Consider the following 24,513-nt stretch of genomic DNA (forward strand, 5'->3'; position numbering starts at 1 on the left):
CGTTGTAGCTATTAGTTTGTTGTCGATCCTGGTGAGAACAACACTATAAACAGAAGACGACGATGTGCTAAGTGATGTCTGCGATGAGTTTACAGTGGATCGCAGTGTAGTTTCAAGTTGGATGAATCGTTTTCCTGGTGGTCGTATGAACATAGACGATAACCCAAGACCACGAAGGCCAAAAACGTCAACACGTGAATGAGCCGTGACATCCTGCGATGCTCTTGGCAGGATAGTTTGCGGCGTCCTGGTTGGCTAGCGCCCTCTGTTTAGAACGGCCGCGGTTCGCGAGGTAAGACTCGGTCGGGGCCAGTGACGGAGACTCGATCGGCGCGACAGGCCGCGGCGCATACGTCACGAAGGTAATCCTGCCCTCGGTCGCTCGCTCAGATCAGAAGACGAACTACGTTTCTACACCTGTTAACTCGTAACTAGGCGTGTCCGTACAAACGAAAACTGAATCTTCTACTGGAATCCGCTAATATGGAATCTTACTGTTATTAGTCCTACAATGATGGGAAGTCGATGGGCCTACTTACAATTTTTACGGCTGTACCGGCGTACAATAAAATAACATGACGCTAAAATGATTATCAGTTGTGTAAGGCACCAGTTCGAGCATGTAACGAGAACTGTTAAGCAGAAGAGACTAAATGCTATAAACAAGCCCTTGTACCATTTATATCGAGTACTGATCTTAAATTGAATTTTGCTGTAGTACTGTTAATCATAATAGCAGATTCCAGTGGAAGATGCAATTCTCGTTAGTATTTACACGCGCAGCTGCGAGTTAACACGTTTAGAAACGCATTTAGTCTGCGGAGCAAGCGAGCGAGTTCAGCACTACCTTCGTGACTTACGCGCCCCGGCCTGTCTTTGTCGTGGGCCTCGGGTCTGCGGCAGTGACGAGGGAGGACAATGCACGGAGCATCGCGAGCAGTCAGTCGGCGCTTGGTGTACAGCGAGGACGCACGGTGTTGACATTCCGGCGGCGGCGTCTGGCAGCGAGCGGAACATGGTGCGGAAGCAGTCACCGGGCAACACAGTCGTGTCTATCTCGAATCCTGAGAGCGCGGGAGTTTGGCATGCATGTTAGCAGCGAGCTCCTGGACTAACTTTATATGGTGAGCCATTTTGTGGTGTCACCGCCAGACACCACACTTTCTAGGTGGTAGCCTTTAAATCGGCCGCTGTCCGTTAGTATACGTCGGACCCGCGTGTCGCCACTATCAGTGATTGCAGACCGAGCGCCGCCACACGGCAGGTCTAGTCTAGAGAGACTCCCTAGCACTCGCCCCCAGTTGTACAGCCAACTTTGTTAGCGATGGTTCACTGTCTACATACGCTCTCATTTGGGGAGACGACAGTTTAGCGTAGCCTTCAGCTATGTCATTTGCTACGACCTAGCAAGGCGCCATATTCTTCAAGAATATCTTCTGAACAAATAATATTGTGAATTATGTACCATCAAGAGCGACGTTCCTCATTAATGGATAAAAGTGTCAAACTAATTACGTCCGCTTTCTGAAATCTAATTCCTTGTCATGTTCCAGACCTCACGTCAGTATAGTCCTTCCCTCCTCACGCCAGCCTGCGTGAGCTGAAACGCGTGCATTTCGGCGTCCTCTCGAAACACGGTGTTGGCTCTTCAGCCAACACAACAACATGTGGATGCGATTTCTCCGTGTAGCCACTTTTATTTTCGCTAGTCATTCCTTAAACCACTTGGACGTGGGTCCGGGATACTTGGTATTGCAAGTCCATGTAACTGTGCTGCGCCCTCGTTCCGTTTCATTTACACTACTGGCCATTAAAATTGCTACACCAAGAAGAAATGCAGATGATAAACGGGTATTCATTGGACAGATATATTATACTACAACTGACATGCGATTACATTTTCACGCAGTTTCGGTGCATAGATCCTGAGAAATCAGTACCCTCAACAACCACCTCTGGCCGTAATAACGGCCTTGATACGCCTGGGCAATGAGTCAAACGGAGCTTGGATGGCGAGTGCAGGTACAGCTGCCTATGCAGCTTCAACACGATACCACAGTTCATCAAGAGTAGCGACTGGCGTATTGTGACGAGCCAGTTGCTCGACCACCATTGACCATACGTTTTAAGTTGGTGAGAGATCTGGAGAATGTGCTGGCCAGGGCAGCAGTCGAAAATTTTCCGTATGCGGTCGTGCATTATCCTGCTGAAATGTAGGGTTTCGCAGGGATCGAATGAAGGATAGAGCCACGGGTCGTAACACATCTGAAATGTAACGTCCACTGTTCAAAGTTCCGTCAATCCGAACAAGAGGTGACCGAGACGTGTAACCAATGGCACCCCATACCATCACCCCGGGTGATACGCCAGTATGGCGATGACGAATACACGCTTCCAATGTACGTGCACCGCGATGCCGCCAAACACGGATGCGACCATCATGATGCTGTAAACAGAACCTGGATTCATTCGAAAAAACTGACGTTTTGTCATTCGTGCACCCAGGTTCGTCGTTGAGTATACCATCTCAGGCGCTCCTGTGATGCAGCGTCAAGAGTAAGTGCAGCCATGGTCTCCGAGCTGGTTGTTCATGCTGCTGCAAACGTCGTCGAACTGTTGGTGCAGATGGTTGTTGTCTTGCAAACGTCCCCATCTGTTGACTCAGGGATCGAGACGTGGCTGCACGATCCGTTACAGCCATGCGGATAAGATGCCTGTCATCTCGACTGCTAGTGATACGAGGCCGTTGGGATCCAGCACGGCGTTCCGTATGACGCTCCTGAACCCACCGATTCCCTATTCTGCTAACAGTCATTGGATCTCGACCAACGCGAGCAGCAGTGTCGCGATACGATAAACCGCAATCGTGATGAGCTACAATCCGACCTTTATCAAAGTCGGAAACGTGATGGTACGCATTTCTCTACCTTACACGAGGCATCAGAACAACATTTCACCAGGCAACGCCGGTCAACTGCTGTTTGTGTATGAGAAATCGGTAGGAAACTTTCCTCATGTCAGCACGTTGTAGGTGTCGCCACCGGCGCCAACCTTGTGTGAATGCTCTGAAAAGCTAATCATTTTCATATCACAGTATCTTCTTCCTGTCGATTAAATTTCGCGTCTGTGGCAAGTCATCTTCGTGGTGCAGCAATTTTAATGGCCAGTAGTGTCTCTTGAATTACAAGTGTGACCGATATTCGGCGATTCCTTTTCTATTATTGTTGTTAATACATTAAGTGGTCAGTTTTACGAATCAACGTTTATTCTCTGTGTGAAACTACAGCCGTTAATTTAAATCGGAATTACAAACTTCTTCCTTGTTGGCAAGAATAGTAGTAACAATTTTGCGCCGTCAAACGGTGGTTTGGTATTTAAGGTTGTGTGCCGATTGTCTGGTCATTATCACCTTGAACTAGTTGTGGTTCATAAATTTATCAAGTGCATTTTCACGTCATTGGAGAATGTTTAATGGACTATTGCTTGAATAGTAACTGCGGTTGTTACACTATAACGTTTAACATCTCTTCCTGCCTTTCGCACTACCCAGTGCTTGGCTGTTGGTTTTAGTATTTTAGTGAAATGTGTGTTAATTCTGAGTTTGTATGTTCTGTAAGCCGTTATTGGTGTGCTCAGGCCCTCCTGCCTGTCGTTGTCACTTGAGCTCTCGAGCATGGAATTCAGACGCGCGGCCGATGTGAGCGCCAGGCGTCGAGAATGTGCTGACTGCTGGGTAGATCTTCAGGGCTATCATAACATCATATTTCCGAATGTTTTCCATAGTAGTTAATTCACGTATTTATGAGATATTGCTATGTGAGTATTTTTGAAACCTAATAGCTGTTACAGATTGTTATTTTTCGTATTCACAAGGCCTGATAATTGGCTTCATTTCTCTACACGTTTGATTTAAAGTGGATATCTCTTTTTAAATGCTTTCGAAATTATCATTGATCTATGTGGCCCAGTTTTCAGCTACACAGTCAAGAGCAGTGTTCATCTGAATGGCAATATCTTGCTGTAATGGATCAAAATTAACGTTCATCATGGTTTTTCTAATTTATTAAACAGCTCTTTAAATGGATCAGTGGTTTTACTAGTTTCTCGAACTTCCAAGCCAGACTGGGATTGCACATGTCATTGATCTTCTGAGGTGATGGGATGTATGTTTGAAATTGTTGGATCGGCAACAACGCCCTCTTTGGCATTAGATTCATAATCTACATCATTCATCATACCGAACTTTACTAATTTTTCAAACTTGTTCATAGCACACAACAAGAAGTGTTCTTAAATTAGTTACTTAAAATAAATCAACTAAATTATGTGCAGCAGTGGTAACTCAATGTGCAAAATGGCAAGATGGGTGCCATTGCATAAACAACAGAAGAGCATTTCAAAGCCATCTTGTACTTGCGCTGTGCAGTCGGATGTGTTGTCTTTGTTGTACACGATTTATCAAAACAATGTACACTTTTACGAATTAAACGTTATGATAGCGGTATATGGGTAATGAACCACCCAATGCAGTGTTTGAAGAGTCGTAAACGCAAATGTAACTGGCAGAATGATGGTTTCCTTGCCTTCATAAGTGATATCCCGCTGCCTCATTCGATATTAAAAAAATCTTTGTGTTATATTTAGTATCAATTTTACGATTGGCCTAGTAATATTCCATCCTATACCTTTCAATTCCTGTCCAGTGTTGTTCAATGAAGATGTATCATAAAAGTAATAAAGATTGAAATTACAAATAATAAAAATTTTATATTTTAAGCCCATGTTGGGCGCAAAATGAAACATGCCTTTCTTGTATATTGACATATTTCAATGAAATGTTTCTCATTGAGCCAATTTACAAAATATTGCGAATAGTATGAGACTTCAAATAAATTAATCATCGCAACTACAACGCAGATTCCAATTAACCCTGGCATGAATCTATTTTTCTGACACACCATGCGGTGCAAGTACGCTGATAAAGTGGAAATTAAGACTCATCAACTTTCTATGTGCCATCTCCAATGAGAGAGAGAAAAAAAAGCGACTGTATCAGACCAGCGAGCATACTGGATGATGTCTTTGTTCGATGATGCTTGACCAGTCAAAGAGAACAATTCTTACGCAGAAAGATACTTAAGATGAAAAAAACTATCGGAAAAATAATCTCAGGTGGTTTCTGGCTTCGACTGAAGAAAAATTAAGGAAAGAACGCGAACGGTAGTCAGTCGTTTCATCATCGAAGAGTCTGCTTCCGACTTCTGTATTGATTTGCAGTTGAGCATCAAAATACTATAAAATTATAATTATTGTAAGGATATAAGGAACACATTTGATTTTTAAGCAACTACACATGGCTAAATATAACAAATATTTCAATTGTTTCCAGTAAATAGTAGTACACTGATACTTAGATCTCCTCTCTCGGAACACAACCAGAAGAACGATACGAATGTAAGTATAAGATAATTGATGATCAATCTGTTCATTTGTTGTCAACGTAAAAGTGTATGGCATTTCAGAGGATTCTCTTTTACCCTACATTTACTTTGAATCCGAAAGCAAAAATACAGAATTGTTTATCTGCTTTTTGCTAATGTCATTTCATAAAAAATATTTTCACATAAATACACTTAGGCATTTAGCATCCTTTTCTCACAGACAGGGTTGTTTACAGGTCAAAGGAAACGGTACTGCTTCTCTGTCCACAAGGCACAAAAGTAAAATTCAGCCACTTACTTTAATGACAATACTTCGTTATGCTGACCATAGCCACACATTACAGGTAAAATTATATGACAATTTATTAAATTCTACCATCATTTCATTTGATAAACCTGAACATTGTTTACTAGTAGTCTGTACATCGTTGATCGCCTTCTCCCTGAACAATATATACTTGATCAACAACCACATAGTTCAACAAGAACCATGAATGATAAAACAAAATGTAACATAGACTGGTCAACTGTGGAAAGTCATCTGGATCTGCAGGGGGGACTTGAAAAATTCTGTTTAGAATTGGTCAAAAACACAGGGAGCTGTTAATAGTAGGTTTCTGGTGTTACGAAGGCGTCCAGGCCACTGGAGAAAGGCTAACTATATTTCCATTTTCAAGAAGAGTCCACGGACGGAGTATCAGTGATAACAACAGCTTGTTGAATTAGGAAATTTTGTATGCTCGGACCTTATGACCATTTTGGAGAAATAAATGTTCTCTATGGGAATTAACGTAGATTTTGAAAACAAACGATCGTCTGGAAGTCAGCACGATGTTTTCCGCTATGAGGTGCACAAATCAGGAGATAATAGTTCTTAAATAGATGTCATGGTCCTTGACGTCCAGAAGGCGTTCTATGCAGCTACACATCCTTGCCTAATGAATGATTTGCGATCTTATTGTGTATTAGACCAGCTCTGTGATTGGATTCAGGACCGTCGTATTACAGAACGCTTAGTGTGGTAGGCCGAAACAGATGCCTTCAGACTTAGAGAAATCTGAAAAATACATGCAAAGAAAAAATACTACTGAGCACTGGGATAGGTACATGAATCAGCAACTAAATATTCTTCGAAAATACCATTTGAGATTGCGGTGGAAAAGATCAAATATCTGCTCTACTGTCAGCCTTCGAAGAGAAGTTGTCACAATGGAAAAAGGACGGATGGCTGATTATCTGTTGGGCTTCTTGCTATCGGAAGGTAAAGGGGAATGAGATAACTGTTTGCAGAGAGAATAAAGAAGAAAGATGAATGAGCCATACAACAAAGAAAGAACATTTTTCTCTTTTTCTCAAGAGGAAGAACTTATATCAATTATGAAACAAAAGAAAGGAACAGCTCCTGCACTTGAAGACTTACATTCGACACTGATTCACACAACGAATGACCGGTTCCGGCTACACCGACACATCGGTTGAATGAATGTTTGATACAAAGCAGAATACCAACAGTCTGGGAGGACACTAAGAGTATGATTATTAAGAAAAACAACGTAGATATCACTGTCGTTTAATCGTACAGACCTATTTGTCTGCCGAACACGCGGGGGAAAGTTCATGAACAACCCATTTCGTAAGTCCCGCTAATTGCCCAAAGAGAGCTAATTTGTCTTAAAAAACGCATAGCATGGTTTCAGGAAGGGGAAATCGGTTAACGACGCTTTTTATAAGGTGACAGCAATTACTGATAACAGTAACGAGAAATACGCTGTAGCCATTATGACAGATGTCATTAGAGTTTTATGTATTGTACAGTGTCCATATTTGTTGTAAGGTTTAGGCAGCTTAAATTACACAAATGTTTGTATAGCCCATTCAAAGACTACCGTCGTTATAGACCAGTGACATGAACACCTCCTGATACAACAACCAAACGAGAAATAGCCAAAGGAGGACCCCAGAGGTATGCAGTACGAGTCATCTCTGAAAATGAGATGGGTGTAATGGTTGCTTATGTGGATGATGTCCAGTAGTTAATGCAAAGTTTAGAGCTCAGATAGAGCAGAAGTGTGACGTAGCTCTATCCACGATTCAGCAGTGGCGCAATCAAAACCAATTAATGACTGCCGCACACAACGTTATCCACATGCTAATAAAGGGAAAATTGTCAAAAACTAGCAATCTAGCAGATGATGTTCTGAGCAGTAGCAAACTGTTAAACTGATGTTAAGGGCTATATCAGGATGAGGGAAATACATACAATGCCTACATTTTTTATGTCTGTGAGAAAGCTCGTACACGTAATAGCCATTACCGAAAAAAAAAATTTTACCACTGAATGTCGTTAAGCCTTATCATGATGCCTTACTTATATCTATAGTTAGTTTGTGTTCTAATGGTCTGGTGTTCAAATCGCAGCAAGTGAGATCTGTGCAAATCTTCTGAAGGAGGTAGCGCAGTAAGGATCTCTGAAGTGTACCGGAGAACGTCAATAGAAGAAGTTTTGGTGTTTCTTGTAATCGATCGACCTGTAGATCAGGAGGACGAGTGCCGAATACTGGCTCAGAAAATTCAATTTTGAAAAATAATTCAAACGACTTGTAAACTAAATACTGACACGAAAGAGCTAAACGGATGGATGACTGATGAATTGCAGCGGATCTCGGACACTACAAATAAACAAAGAAGAGTAAATTGCGTTCTACCAGACATTAGGGAACGTGATGAAATGAGTTATCTGTTTCTTTCGAAGGTGTTGATTCACATGCTGATGGGGTATGGACTTCATCCAAATTATGTCCACAGCTCAAATATAAGAAGTAACTATATTTGCTTTTGTCGGTAAAGGGGAAAACATAAACATAAAGTGATGGAGTGCCTCGATGAAATGTCCTCTCTTGATGAAGAAACAAAGGTTGTGCTCTATGACATAATACACGTGACAGAGATGCATGTACTATTTTGAACAGAGTAATAGACACGTATTACAGGGGAGAACTACAATACTGTCTTAATCTGCAGAGAAGCTCAGTAATGTCTAATAGCACGTCTTCATTGTTAGTCCAGCGTCAGGTGAGACACTGGAACGAAACTGTGACTGACGTCATCCCGTGGGACGTAGAGCGTGATGTTCCCATGAAGTACCTGCAATCTCGACTCCTGATAAGTATCAACGGGTCCCACCTGGTGTGAACTCCAGCAGAGGAAGAGAAAACAGCGTGTCACATCAGTGTTGCAGTGGCTGTGTAAGAAGTGAATCTCAGTCACAGCTGTGTGTGTGTGTTTCTTTCTGGAACAACGAGCAGAGCTGGCTGTTTTAGATGCGCCAAATAAAGAATCAAGGTTCTTTTCAGACAAATGTCCCAAGAATCTGAAAGTTGAGTGGAGGGAATCCCAACTGGGTACATATAGGGGGAGACTTACATTTCTGACATCCGTCTGGTAAAGAGGGGCAGCCTCCCTATAACCTTGGTCAGACCCGGAGAAAGGAGGCTATATTATTTTTGGGACAATTTCTTACACAAAAAGTAAGTGTGTCTGTTTGTGCGTGTGTGCGTGTGAGTGTGTGTGTCTGTGTGTGTGGTACCGTTCGATGACACGACACGTGCCAAAAGTGAGTAGACCGTGTAAGTATTTGCGAGAATGAAGGAGACCGCTTTTACCAAATGTGATGTCGAGTGTGAGTGGTAGAGTGCCAGTCAAGCACAGATACAATAACAGATGTATGGACAATTACTACCTACACATAGCATAGTACGAGGGTTGTCCAGAAAGTAATGCACCACATTTTTTCCTTCACAGTTCTTTACTGAACATAATGAGAATTACATACAAGAAAGAACGGTGTTTTATCTACACATCTCATTTTTCCACGTAATCTCCATCCCGTTCTATGGCCTGACTCCTGTGCGAAGCAAGAGCGTGTATGCCCTGTCGTTACGAGTTCTTGCCCTGGTGGCGGAGCCAATGCTCCACTGTGTAAACTTCGTTTGTTAATTGACAGATGCAGCGCCAACTGGCGAGTCGTAATGCGTTTGTCCTCGCGAATGACAACATCAGCTCGCTGAAACATGTCAGGTGTGGCAGCCATGGATGGTCTACCCGACCACTGCAAATCGTGGAGCTCCGCCGAGCCGCCTTCTGATGACCTCACCCTCCGTACCCAGTGATTAACTGCATTTCTGTCGTCAGCAGATGCTCCATAGACATTGCATATGCGTTTGTGAATATTCCCCACAGTTCCTTCTCTCAAGCGAGAAATTCAATGACGGCGCTTTGCTTGTAACGTGTACCACATACAGACGCCTTTTAGAAATTGTCCTGCAGCTATGCTATCGGTCAGAAATGACGAAATCTTGGCGCACTCACTCAGAAGACTTCAAGTACTACATACGTAACGTTTCGCGTTCGTAGCTTTATTTTCGGCTGAGAAAAAAATGCTGTTCATTATTTTATCGGCAACCCTCGTGTAACTAAGATCTTTAGTGTTTTTGTTTTGTTTTTTGCAGTAACTGCTAATCCCTTTTCATTATTTTTGTCATGTGTTTTTAGCTTAAAAGTAACTTGGTTTCCTTAATCTCAATCTGTCCTTCCGTCTATCTTTTCTTGTCCCCACATAATGCATTTGGCTTTCTGTTTTTTTAAGAACACTACAATAGGATAATTTTATTAATACTTTCAAGGAGCAGCGCTCAAAATAACTGGTGTCTGAGGTAATGAAACAGTCATTCTACAGTAAAAGTGAAGTCTAGAGTTTTTGCCTTTCATATATAAACTACTTAGCTTCTTATTTTAATTTATTTAGTACCAGTCTCTATTCTCCTTGTTTACCTGATGGATCCTGCTATCACAGATACAATTTTCAGTTGTCTGTCTACATCCGCAATTTTTTCTCCCCATCCTTTCCCAATTCATATCAATTAGTCCTGGACATCTTATCAAGCATCGTCCTCATTTCTGTATTCTTATGAGAAAGGTTTTTCCATAAATTTAATACGTCGCTTTTCCTATGTGATGTCCCTCTTTTTAAACTGTGTCTGATCATGTAAAAATCATTAATGTCAAGTACCTATGTTACCGTTTACGAACTGGAATATATCCATCCGAACGATGTTATACTAATATCTTACAGGGTTAGAAACTTCTTTCGTAATAACATTTTGATTAAGTCTGTGTAAGTTTCATTAGCAATGGTCCGTGAACCAGGACAGTAAGTTACGTTTATCTGGAAAAGCTTTGTTTGTGAGCTACAAAATCCTGTAACGAGTGCGTTAAACGCTGAAATGGGTGGGGATATAATCACCTGAGTGAGAAAAATTTCGTATTAATCTATTCAAATCCTCATGACTAGTTGTACCTGTTCTTGGTCACATTGACGTGTTGGTACATTTACAAAGTGCTAACACATACATCAGTTCCCTCTTCTCTCTCTGTGTATCTCATTCAGAGAAGCTATTTACGAATATGTTTGAAGCCAACACCGTACGTCTACATGACCGATCCAAGCTCATTATTTTCATGACCGGAATTTTCAGATCGGATCTGATGTACAGGATATACATGCGTATTCTTTTCTCTACTAACTAAGTTCGAAACATTGTTATACATCATTAACTATAATCTGAGTTCTGTGGAACTAATATAGTACACTGCTGGCCACCGTAAATGCAACACCCTGAAGGAAGCATCCGAATCACGTGAAATTTACACCATGGGTTTGCAGCGATGAGATATGCAACTGATTAGAATTTCAGCGCAGACGCACATCACGCGCGCCTGTGGCGCCACCTCATAGCGCCATTGAAGGCTTGGCGATTTCGACGAGTGTACGTTCGGCACGTGTGTTTACCTTGTTTGTTTCACAAGACGATCAGTTATGCCTCGTAGACAACAGCGAACATCTTTTGATCAAGTATCCGAGTTCGACAGAGGAAGGATAGTGGCTTACCGAGATTGTGGATTATCATACAGAGAAATCGCTAGTCGTGTTGGACGAAACCAAACAACTGTAATGCGGATATGTGACCGTTTGATGCAGGAGGGTACGACGGACCGACGTGGTCGATCGCATTCACCTCGGTGCACCACTGCACGTGCTAATAGGCAAATTGTGCGCATGGCAGTGACGGATCGCTCAGTGACACCCCGAACCATAGCACAGCACATTGCGTCTGTAACGCATCATCCAGTGTCTGCACGTACCATTCGACGCCGTTTACTGCAGAGTGGTCTGTCCGCAAGACGTCCATTGCTTCGTCTACCATTGACGCAGAACCACATTCGTCTCCGTCGCCAATGGTGTGATGACAGACGGATGTGGACGGCAGAATGGAATGACGTTGTCTTTACTGACGAGGCACGCTTCTGTCTGCAGCACCACGATGTTCGGATTCGAGTGTGGAGACACCGTGGAGAGAGGATGCTGGACAGCTGCATTATGCACCGCCACACTGGTCTTGCACCGGGTATTATGGTATGGGGCGGTATTGGATATTACTCTCGCACGCCTCTAGTACGCATTGCCGGTACTTTAAATAGCCGGCGCTACATATTCGAGGTGCTGGAGCCAGTTGTCCTTCCTTACCTTCAGGGCTCGGCCACAGCCATATTTCAACAGGATATTGCGCGACCACACGTGGCACGCATTGTCCAAAGGTTCTTCGTCAATAACCAGATTGAATTGCTTCCCTGGCCGGCTCGCTCTCCGGATCTTTCACCGATAGAAAACATGTGGTCCATGGTTGCTCAACGAGTGACCCAGATTACATCCCCAGCTGCCACACCAGATGATCTTTGGCAACGTGTGGAAGCTGCTTGGGCTGCTGTACCCCAGGAACACATCCAACGTCTCTTTGACTCAATGCCGAGACGTGTGGCAGCGGTGATCTCCAACAATGGCGGCTACTCTGGCTACTGATTCTGGCAGGAACCACATGTCACAGACGTCTGTAAACGTAATCATTTGATACTTGGTCAACATGTTATCTACAAAATAAATCTTGTTGTGCTACCTCTTGTCTTTCTTGGTGTTGCATTTACGGTGGCCAGCAGTGTACATGAAATGCAATCAGGTACGTAATTAGGGAATGATACAGTTCCTTTCCGAAAACTATGCACGTGTCCAATTTTAGTTATGAAACGCTGATGTCTTTCACTACTATAAATGCTAATTCTACTGGATACTCAATTTAATCACTTCTACCACCAGCTCTTTTACATGCTGATATTCACTACTACATACAAATTTAGTAACTTGCACCTTGTAATACAGGATGTGTCAAAACGATTTCTCCGATTTCACAACACAACATCTTCTTTACGAATTAAGATAGGAACTTGATGTGAACTTTTATAAATAATGACTGCAGAATCTTATCCGTCTCTAAGGTTACATTTTTTATTTCCATTAACATACAACCCTGGAGTACTTTTTTACGATTATGTCTAGGATAAAAGGTTTCATTTATTTTACAAGAGCGTTCAATCTTTCCTCCTGTGGATGCACAGGAAACATTCAGAAGATAATGAAACTGGTCTCACACTTTTCCAAACATGTCATCATTCGAAAATAAACGAGCAGCTGAGCAAGGGAGTGAGCTAACCGCACTAACAAGATTCACACCGGATACCAGCAGCAGCTGGCAGCTCGAGCCAAGGAAAACTTTTAGTTCCGGTGCCTAAGATAAAATTCACCCGAAGCTTCAATCTTCATTCACGTAACTGATATACTCGTGAAACCGAACGAACCTCTTTCAAACATCCCGCATGATCATTCCTTCAATTGTTGCCCTGATATCTCATTGATGTTGTGTGATGCAACCAACAGAGGTTATTACGTCACAATTTTTGTTTAATCGTTTACTCACTGACGTATCTATTTAGTGATGATATAGCTTTATGCTACCACTAGTCATTTCTTCTTTTACCGTAAGTAATAGTATCAAATACAACACGGCCAGATTTAGTTTTCCATGCACGACTGAAGTTCTTAAGGTTTTCTTGGCGACAAGGTTTTGTTACCGATTTTATTCTGTGATCATTATTACTGTGTGTGAGTACCATTACTGTCTTTGCTATGTACTAAACAACTGCTTCATACTCATTTGTAAAATTAGTTACTCACTGTTCCATTTCTGTAACAGGCGGGCATCATTGTGCAAGCTTTGACATTTGTTCTTCTATTACACAGATATATAGAAAATTCAGTAGAACTTTCTTTTAGTTTTTCAGTAAGCCACAGGCACTACTCAGTTGTTAGTTTAATTCTTTTACGTGTTCATTGACAAAGTTGTAATTATTTTTATTCTGTATTTATCATTTTGTATGACGACAATTACTGGTTCTTTTATATTGTATGTAATTATTCCACAAACGATTGTATAATAAGTCGTATGGCTTTATCACTCTACTGATAAGACAAGTTTATGTAATAACTGATAGTTCTTCTCTTCCGCTGTAAATAACTGCAGCTAGTGTAACCCGCCTGATAACACCTACACCTCAACAGAACAAATAGTCCTATCACGGGAAAAGCCACAAATAACGCTACTGCCCCGGTTCTTATACCGGCATGCAGTTTACCTAGTGACAACAAGGTTTATTCCTGTCACAAGGTACCCACGTATAACACTACTGCGATAGCAAATTTGCCAAATACGGCCTAGATTTGCAGTAGATGTTACCCTCCGAGAGGAGTTAAGAAGTTTGACCGAGTCTGCCTAACGGAAAATTTCGTAAGAATAACTGTAGGTAGTTAGCAGAAAGAAAATACTTTTGCAAAAAGTAACAGTAACTGATTACTGTTAACGGAAATTTTTATACGGTCGCCAGCCTAATTAAGCATAATAATGTAAAAGCATTTCTTATAAAGAATCTAATTTTACTAATTCAAAACGAACTTTCAGTAAATACTGTTCTGTGAAGTGCAATAAACACACTCAAATGAACAAATTACACAGTGAATTGCAGCAGTTGTCACTTTAGCAGTAAAGCAGTCACAAGATTTGCAAATGAGTCCTTTCTCTTGTTTACTTTAATGATTACTTTTGCCTTGAACTAATATAGTCTAAACTTGCTCTTCAAAACCCACAGAAGACCAGATAGCACATGATAATTGTCAAGTACAATTAATACACACATTTACTATACAAAAACAATAAGAAGACTTAGCATAGAAACGTTCTACCTTTGCTTCTCAGAAATCACTTCAAAATTTATTAGCTAAAAACCTACTAATCTGATTTATCCTTTTAGTTGTGATGGAATAAAAATATGGTCCCACAAACTATGCATTTCATTGTAGCAACGAAACTAAACACATCTAGAATTATGTAGCGTTAAGGTAGAATTGGATTACTCTTTCATCAGAGATAATTAAGTTTGTACCAATATAACACTGTGCGCTGACAATAACCTCTACAAATCAGAGATAATCTCCAGTAACATTTTACTTCAAACAACCTCAAGACAAAGTGTTATGATACCTCTTGTGAAGAAAGTAGTTTTGAAAACAACTCTAAAGCAACAAACATTAGAACACGTTTGTTTTCCAAGTAATACTCTTTCCTAAACTGATATTCAAGTTCATTTTCTAGTTAAGTTTCAAAATACTCAAACATAAATAGTATCTATTATTTGTATGAGAAACAAGTTATTTTTTACCCAGCACATTAAGTATACTGCCATAAAACTTTGCCACACATCAATAAATTGCACTGCAAAACTGTTAATGCTTTTTAATTAGTCTATCCTTAGATGCCTTTCTTTATCTATACAACTGTTACTTTAATCAATAATATCACTTTCTCATTGAAAATTAGGCATCCTTATTTAAATCGAAAGTTTATCATTTCTTTATGCAAAAAGGACACTCTCGAATTTCATCACTTAAAGGGGAGGATTCTACTTGGATAAGGCCCTAGGACGGACATATTGTTCAAACACTGTTTGAATATTATAATTATAATTTCACAGAACCAAGTACAACATTACTGGTTCATACAGTAATACAGTTCTAACTTTACGTATGTGTGACGAAGTGGTTGTACAATTGTGTGGGGAGCATGTGGCGGCCAGATGGTCTTTCCATTGGCAATAATAAGCTGTATTTACTTCTTATTGGTGTTGTTAATATCATTTTTAGAGCTTTTCCCAAATCGAGAGCGCCATTTTATAGCCGCATTTTAAATCCGAGGCCATTCTATTCCACTTACAATACTGTACGCCTCACTCGGCACCTGCGCTGTTTACTCGCTGCCGATTGACTACTGTGCTCTGTCAATTGCCGCCCAGACTGAGCGCCACATTTACCTTTCCCTATCGTGCCATCTCACTTCCGTTGCAGAGGGAACTACTTTGGGTTTTTCTTTATACCAGTTATTACATAGTTACAAACAAACAAATTTTAAAATTTCCCATCATTTAAATATATTACGAAATCAAACAAATATACATAGTTAAATACCACTTCCCTCCAAATAATACAAAGAACTTAACTTGCAAAGAGTAAACATGTCACACTACCTTTCCACTTCTTCACAGTAGATCAAAGACATTTCATAATAAAGAATATACACTTGACATTATACAGGATTAATCAGTACAAGTTATAAACAATATTGACTGTAGTGTTATAGGCTCACTTGTGATTTTATTAACAGTACACGATAACCACCAGGCTGGCTGCCTTAGCTCTTTTACATTTTTAGTGACACTGTGTCTTCCGTAACTAAATAGTTCAAGACTTACGATCGTTCCGTCAGATAATAGTATTATAGTTCGTGACATATATCATATCATTATATTTCAACTGTACTTTATAATTATTTATTTCATGTCATAACTACAAATGATGGTATAAAATAATTTGGTGGAAACAGTGACATCTGATCCCTTTGTTATTGCGCATAATTGTCTTTTTGGCAATACTTCTCAGTTGTTTGGAGTAATTATACATTCTTTAATATCAGTGTTGTATTTAAAGTTTTGTCATTGCTTGTAACAACTGTGATCGTACAGTCAACTATCGCACTCGACAGAGGACAAGTACTGTGTCTACATGTTTACCTCTGACGTGCAGCGTACGCAGCATGCCGTTTCTCCTAGCATACTTAGATCAGGTGGTCGTTTACGAATAGCGTTTCGGTTTCTGTCTTTCACGTTACCTACGACAACCAAACCATTTATGTCACGACTTGAGGACAATGCAGCGAGGATTTAGTATAAGGCCGTTATCATTGTCACTTGTGTGCGGGCGCTAAGATGCAATTGCTTTAACTAGTTTCCTGTTCAGCTTAACGGCAGGCAACCTGAAGATGTTCAACGAATGAAAGAAAATGGTTCAAATGGCTCTGAGCACTATGGGACTTAACATATGAGGTCATCAGTCCCCTAGAACCTAGAACTACTTAAACCTAACTAACCTAAGGACATCACACACATCCATGCCCGAGGAGGATTCGAACCTGCGACCGTATCGGTCGGGCCGTTCCAGACAGAAGCGCCTAGAACCGCTCTGCCACACTGGCCGGCTCAACGAATGAAACTGGTCGTAAGTCAATAAATATATAATAATACAGCCCAGGTGGTTTTCATTAATTATTGACATAAATGATAAGTTGCTTTTATGGAAAAATGTTCTCTAATCGTATATGCAAAGACAAGACCTTAATTCTTTAAACTAAACCAGACCTTTGAATTCTAGAGATTTTTTTAATCAGTAAGCAGGAACTGTCTTCTGGAAGCCTCGCGCCGCCTAAATTTATAATAACGTTCGTGCATGAGACACAGCTGATTTCAATGACTTACGGCACCTGTACCGCTTTAGAGCACGGGTGGACAACCGGCGACCCGTGATTGGTTTTAGTCCAGTTCAATAAAAAAAAAATCCTGAGTAAAGAAACAATGTTCGCGACGCGCAGGTAAATGTAAGCATCTGAAGAAGACGTGAATATACACTCCTGGAAATTGAAATAAGAACACCGTGAATTCATTGTCCCAGGAAGGGGAAACTTTATTGACACATTCCTGGGGTCAGATACATCACATGATCACACTGACAGAACCACAGGCACATAGACACAGGCAACAGAGCATGCACAATGTCGGCACTAGTACAGTGTATATCCACCTTTCGCAGCAATGCAGGCTGCTATTCTCCCATGCAGACGATCGTAGAGATGCTGGATGTAGTCCTGTGGAACGGCTTGCCATGCCATTTCCACCTGGCGCCTCAGTTGGACCAGCGTTCGTGCTGGACGTGCAGACCGCGTGAGACGACGCTTCATCCAGTCCCAAACATGCTCAATGGGGGGCAGATCCGGAGATCTTGCTGGCCTGGGTAGTTGACTTACACCTTCTAGAGCACGTTGGGTGGCACGGGATACATGCGGACGTGCATTGTCCTGTTGGAACAGCAAGTTCCCTTGCCGGTCTAGGAATGGTAGAACGATGGGTTCGATGACGGTTTGGATGTACCGTGCACTATTCAGTGTCCCCTCGACGATCACCAGTGGTGTACGGCCAGTGTAGGAGATCGCTCCCCACACCATGATGCCGGGTGTTGGCCCTGTGTGCCTCGGTCGTATGCAGTCCTGATTGTGGCGCTCACCTGCACGGCGCCAAACACGCATACGACCATCATTGGCACCAAGGCAGAAGCGACTCTCATCGCTGAAGACGACACGTCTCCATTCGTCCCTCCATTCACGCCTGTCGCGACACCACTGGAGGCGGGCTGCACGATGTTGGGGCGTGAGCGGAAGACGGCCTAACGGTGTGCGGGACCGTAGCCCAGCTTCATGGAGACGGTTGCGAATGGTCCTCGCCGATACCCCAGGAGCAACAGTGTCCCTAATTTGCTGGGAAGTGGCGGTGCGGTCCCCTACGGCACTGCGTAGGATCCTACGGTCTTGGCGTGCATCCGTGCGTCGCTGCGGTCCGGTCCCAGGTCGACGGGCACGTGCACCTTCCACCGACCACTGGCGACAACATCGATGTACTGTGGAGACCTCACGCCCCACGTGTTGAGCAATTCGGCGGTACGTCCACCCGGCCTCCCGCATGCCCACTATACGCCCTCGCTCAAAGTCCGCCAACTGCACGTACGGTTCACGTCCACGCTGTCGCGGCATGCTGCCAGTGTTAAAGACTGCGATGGAGCTCCGTATGCCGCGGCAAACTGGCTGACACTGACGGCGGCGGTGCATAAATGCTGCGCAGCTAGCGCCATTCGACGGCCAACACCGCGGTTCCTGGTGTGTCCGCTGTGCCGTGCGTGTGATCATTGCTTGTACAGCCCTCTCGCAGTGTCCGGAGCAAGTATGGTGGGTCTGACACACCGGTGTCAATGTGTTCTCTTTTCCATTTCCAGGAGTGTAAAATTAATGTACCCTCAAACACGCGAGCTTTGAGACATAATTTGTTGGGGTGGCATACTCATACCAGTGCGTTACCCGATAAACATTAATGTCATGAAAGCCACAGTTTTGAATTTATGCACTAGGAGTGCTTGTATCGCGTCATATGACGAGGCCTGCGAGTTTCACTAGCTAACTAATTAACTAACTTGTCAGTGGGTCATCAAGGGTCCCCTCGACTGCTTTAGAGTCTCTCATTATTTCCCTAAATAGGTTTGCTTTTCATAACTAGCCTCTCTAATTATAACCACTATTTTGTTTCAGATTTCTTGTTTCAGTCTTTCGAAAATACAATTATCGTTTCCACTTTCATTTGGCCTGCTGTGATGATCGTTGTACCAGACTCAAGAATTTTCTACCACAAGAAAATCTTTCACACTATCCAATAAATCAATTCATATAACATTTTTATGACAATATGTCTGCAGTGAAAAAACACGGTATTTATCCAATTAGCTCTGTTTTTAAAGCATCGAAACTTTTATTACTGCAGTAGTCGTGTCGAATTTCAAAGGTTATTTGTCAACAATTCCGTATGTTTTGGAACTTTCACACGCAATTAAATTTTACGTACTTCTTCTTCCGAATAAAATAAAAAATGTTACTTTACCCTGATTTCATAGCTGTCAGATTTTAAGCACCAGTTCTCTGATGCCTTTTGCAGATGACACACCCCACATTTCCTGATCACATCTACGTGGTCTGAAACAGCTTCCACTTTTGGCTGTATGTGCAGTGCACGATCTTATTAGTATGGGAAATAAAATATATCGTGCTGTGCTTTGACATTTGGCGTCGAGATCCTTTTGTGTTAAGGCAGGGACATGTGTCTTACCTAGTCACTTGATCTGTCTTCCAGTCACTACTCCCTGTTTTTGATATTACCTCCACTACATTATCACATGTCGGCGATTCGTGTGATTTTAGAAATGTTCAAAGGCTTTTTTGACCCTCATAGAAAACGTTTCGTTCTGTAAAATTGTTTTCTCATGAGAACACTCTTTTTCGCATTCCACTGTGTCTGTACACATCTCTGAAGCAAAATGAAATGAGATGATAGCCCGCATCTCGTGGTCGTGCGGTAGCGTTCTCGCTTCCCACGCCCGGGTTCCCGGGTTCGATTCCCGGCGGGGTCAGGGATTTTCTCTGCCCCGTGATAGCTGGGTGTTGTGAGCTGTCCTTAGGTTAGTTAGGTTTAAGTAGTTCTAAGTTCTAGGGGACTGATGACCATAGATGTTAAGTCCCATAGTGCTCAGAGCCAAGCCAAATGAGATGATGGGGCTTTGATGGCCGGGAGGCCCATCCGGGGAAGTTTGGCCGCCGGGTGGAAGTCTTATTTCAGGTGACGCCACACTGAGCGACTTGCGTGTGGGGGAAATCTCCAACTCACCCGGGAATCGAGACCGGGTCCGCTGCCTGATACGCGAACACGTTACTATTCAGCTAAGCAGCATTCCCTCCGGACACATAGTAAAAAACACGTGTTTTCTGACAATATCCTCAGTCGCCAAGACCAAGGATTGAATTACGTTCCAATATAGGCCTACGTGTGGTAATAGTTTCTGCTCAGATTACCGAACAATTTTTGGTTGCCATCAGAAGACAGTTGCTTTCCACTTCTCATTGTTTTCTAATCCCCTGTATTATTTGTTTTAGGATACCATTAGCTGAAAGTTTTTGACGCATCCTCATTTTTCTGTATATGTTTTCCACACAGACATGCTAAACAACCATTACATTTTATCCTCACAATTCACATGTCCCGAGACGAGCCACGTAGCTTACGTGGTATGTGGAGGACCGGGACCTGCAGTTCAACAGCTCGTCTTGGTGTGTACGACATTTTCTGTGATCGAAGTTCTTAGTTCAAATGGTCCAAATGGCTCTGAGCACTATGGGACTTAACATCTGTGGTCATCAGTCCCTTAGAACTTAGAACTACTTAAACCTAACTAAGGACATCATACACATCCATGCCCGAGGCAGTATTCGAACCTGCGACCGTAGCGGTCACGTGGTTCCAGACTGAAGCGCGTAGAACCGCACGGCCACACCGGCCGGCGAAGTTCTTAGTTCTCCTTTGACTTGTCAAAGTGAGTAATCACAGATATTTGCAGAAACAGAATCAATAAGCAAGACTTTCTCATTGGGCTGAAGCTTGGAATTAAGTGCAAGGCTTTATGACATCAGATGACCAGAAAACTTGTCACCGTGAGTTGTGAACAAATTAATACTAAGAAGATGCATGGACATTAGTTTCCCTGCACTTTCATAAAAGCAATGGCTATAAGTTTTATGACATCAGATGACCAGAAAACTTGTCACCGTGAGTTGTGAACAAATTAATACTAAGAAGATGCATGGACATTAGTTTCCCTGCACTTTCATAAAAGCAATGGCCATAAAAGTCTCTGAATTTGTTCTCCCACAGCAGTTTGAGCGCCGGTAAAGGCTCTAAAATACTAACAGAAAATCTACTACGAGAATGACTTCTTGTCCAGCCCCCCATCACGCAGCGTAAACGACAGCCAAGCGGCAGGTGTGTGCCGTGCACACTAGGCAACTGCACATCTCCCGAACAACATGCTCTGTCCTTGCCGAGCAACGTTGACAAATCAGCTTTCCTTTTTAATTCAATTTTGCTGACAGATGAGTGTTTTAGCTTGGGTCAGGAAATATGGCTGTTTCCAGAATAATTTGGCTTCTTTTATAGCGTTTTTCCTTGACTATAAAAGGAAAGTTTTTTGTGTGAACTGATATTTCAAAACATGCTGCTATATTCTAGGAAAATGTAGTATTAGATTGAGTTAAAAAGCAATCTAAAGCTGTGTTAGTGTATGTCCTGCACTCGTCAGCTTACAAATACACACAACCAGAAACATAACAGCATAGCTGACACCAGCGAAATATCGCGGTAGGAAGGTATTCTAAGCAAAGCAGACTTTGATTTATGCGGTATGCATCAGAAGTCATACGCTTCACAGTTGCAATAAGCAATATTTCAGCAGATAAACTGAGGAGAGTAACAGCGAAATTATATTCAGCGCAATAATTTGCTCAGAGTAAGAAATAATATAATATTACAGTGGAGATATTGTGAAGTTTTTCATGTGAGTACCTACGAGATTATATTTCGATTGCGAGAAAAAGAAAGCTATGCAAAAGAAAGTGACATGAAGAGGTTTCTTTAAATTCCTTTTTTTTAAGATGTTTTAAACATGGGTAGGTATTTTATATGCATGACATCGAAATAAAATATCGAATTATTCTAGCTGCATTCGAAGTAGAAGTGCACTGAGAAATCATTTCCTTAATGAGATTCACAAGGTATGCCTCAAAATTTTTATTATTTTCTGCTTTCAAAAAGCCTTACATCTTTCAGTATCTACCATTTTCTCTTCAGAATTAAATCCAAGAATATGAAATGTCATATAACCCCTCAAGATATGATACAAAATCCTGTGGAACAGTTATTTCCTCAAGTTGTTTTAAACTGAATTATATAACTGAAATGGGCAAACCTGAATAAATTATTTTCCAAGAACTTGGTTCTATGGTAGAAAAATACATGAAAATAATATCAGCATTGATTAAATTTTGATTTGTCTGTATATAAAATTTGATCACATTGTTCTTCATGCATTTGGAGCTATCAAACAATATCAGCCTTACTGCATTTTCATATATGTCCCTCTCCCACTTAAGTACCTAATACAGCATAATTATTGCATACCTGAAATTCCTCTAAATACAAAAGAAGAGGCATGCTCACTTCTGGAATTTTTATTATCCCTAATGATGCCAGCTAACTCAAAAGATGCAAACTAACGGCACCTTGAGCAATTACAATGAGACATTTTCGACCTCGTGACATACGGTTCTGACCTAGCGTCGGGTGACTTCCGTCTATTACCTGAACTGCAGAAATGGCTATGAGGGTAGTGCATCCAAACTATGGAAGATTTAACTCATCTTAATTCACTGGAGGAAATAGTTTATTAAGAGGGTACTGGAAAGCTTGTCTGCAGATAGAAAGAATGCCTAAAATGTTACGATGATCATGACGAAAAGTAACCATAAACATCCATCAATTTTAGAAACAAATACTTTTTTATACAAACTTGTCGTTTATTTATGGATTGTCGTAGTTTGAAAAAAAAAGACCCTTCATTTCACATTGTAAAGTTTTTTATTTAAATTCTACACATTATTTTTTAAATTTCTGGAGCTTTCATTATGTAAGAAATACACATCAAGTTTTGCATTGTAATCTGTCGTATACTAGATAGATGTCTGTGGCGCACAACGTAGGATGTAGAAACCAAGACTAACGCTATGTCGAAGCTGAAGGCGCAGTAGAGAGCGAACGCTACTACGCCAAGTAAAGAGAGCTCAAATCAGTTACTATAAACAAAGCTCCAATCGTCTTAAGCGGCTACACACGAAGGGCTATAAGTTCAGGTGAAGAAACTGAACTGACAGACGTATTCGGTAATCAGCCTAAGGAGGTTTCAGTAACGATACACGAATGCAGGTGGGGTATTTATCTCGTGAAGATGGTCAATAGCCTTACAAACGTGTGACGTGTATACCACGACTTCTGAAATCGCTACAGCCGAAAACCGAACTGTGTGGCTCACAAATACTGTCGCTGCATCTTGCCGAATCTGAGGAAAACCACATCGCCATCAAAAAAGTAAATATCATGTCTGTAGGAAAAAAGCGTCACCTCCGAAAAACTGTACACGGCTATTGTTTCTGTGGATGGGATTTTCTCATAGGCTATGGGAGAGCTATTTATGCGTTTACTAGCGAACGGAATATAACGGCTTGCAGTTCTTTCTCACACCACAAAGTATCTTGCGTATAGATATAAAAGGTCGAGTGTGGCTGACGGACAGCGAAAACAAACCCCGGCAGACAATGCACACCGCAGCCATGCAAACTACGAACAAAAAGCCCAGCTCCAACAACCCTTCATGTCAAGAGGCGGCGAATTGATGACAGAGTTGCGACAGAGAGAAGAAGAGGTACGTAGGACGTTGCATCTCGTCCTCTTATTCAACTTATTCTTAAATTCCACTCCAGTATTTGAGATGCTTCGGCAGACCTAAGAGAAGCGGTTGGAGGAACTCAGGAACTTTTTGTAAACTATTAGTCTCGTCCACAAAAACCGTTACGACGTGGCTCAGGAAGCATAACAGGAAGCACTAGAAGGCATCTCGAACGGAACAGCGTTGAATAGTTCAAAGAAATAAAGTTTGAAATGGATTCATGCAATTCTAAAACCGCCCAAAAGATGCGATAAGAGAAGCCAAATCGACAGGTCACGCCACAGCTCCTCTTCACCAACTCAAAGTTTCAAATATGTTGGTGATACCTTTTACAGATGTTTGCAGACGACTGAATAAACTAACGAAAAAAATAAAAATAAAAATAAAACACGCCACATCAAGAAGTAGTTGTGCGAAATAAACGAAAGTTTGTAGGCTTTTTTCTATGTATGGAAGATAATATCTATTCACATTTCGATCCAGTTGCATAAGAGTGGCGCCAGTACCGCCACTATAAGGTTGAAAATCAGGCTTGCTTGAAATACACGTTGTAACGCTCGTAAGCGTTGTGTTACGTTTGAGACTGGTCGTGGCGTGTTGATG

This window comes from Schistocerca nitens, chromosome 1 (genome assembly GCF_023898315.1).
Source record: "Schistocerca nitens isolate TAMUIC-IGC-003100 chromosome 1, iqSchNite1.1, whole genome shotgun sequence".
Lineage (NCBI taxonomy): Eukaryota > Metazoa > Arthropoda > Insecta > Orthoptera > Acrididae > Schistocerca > Schistocerca nitens.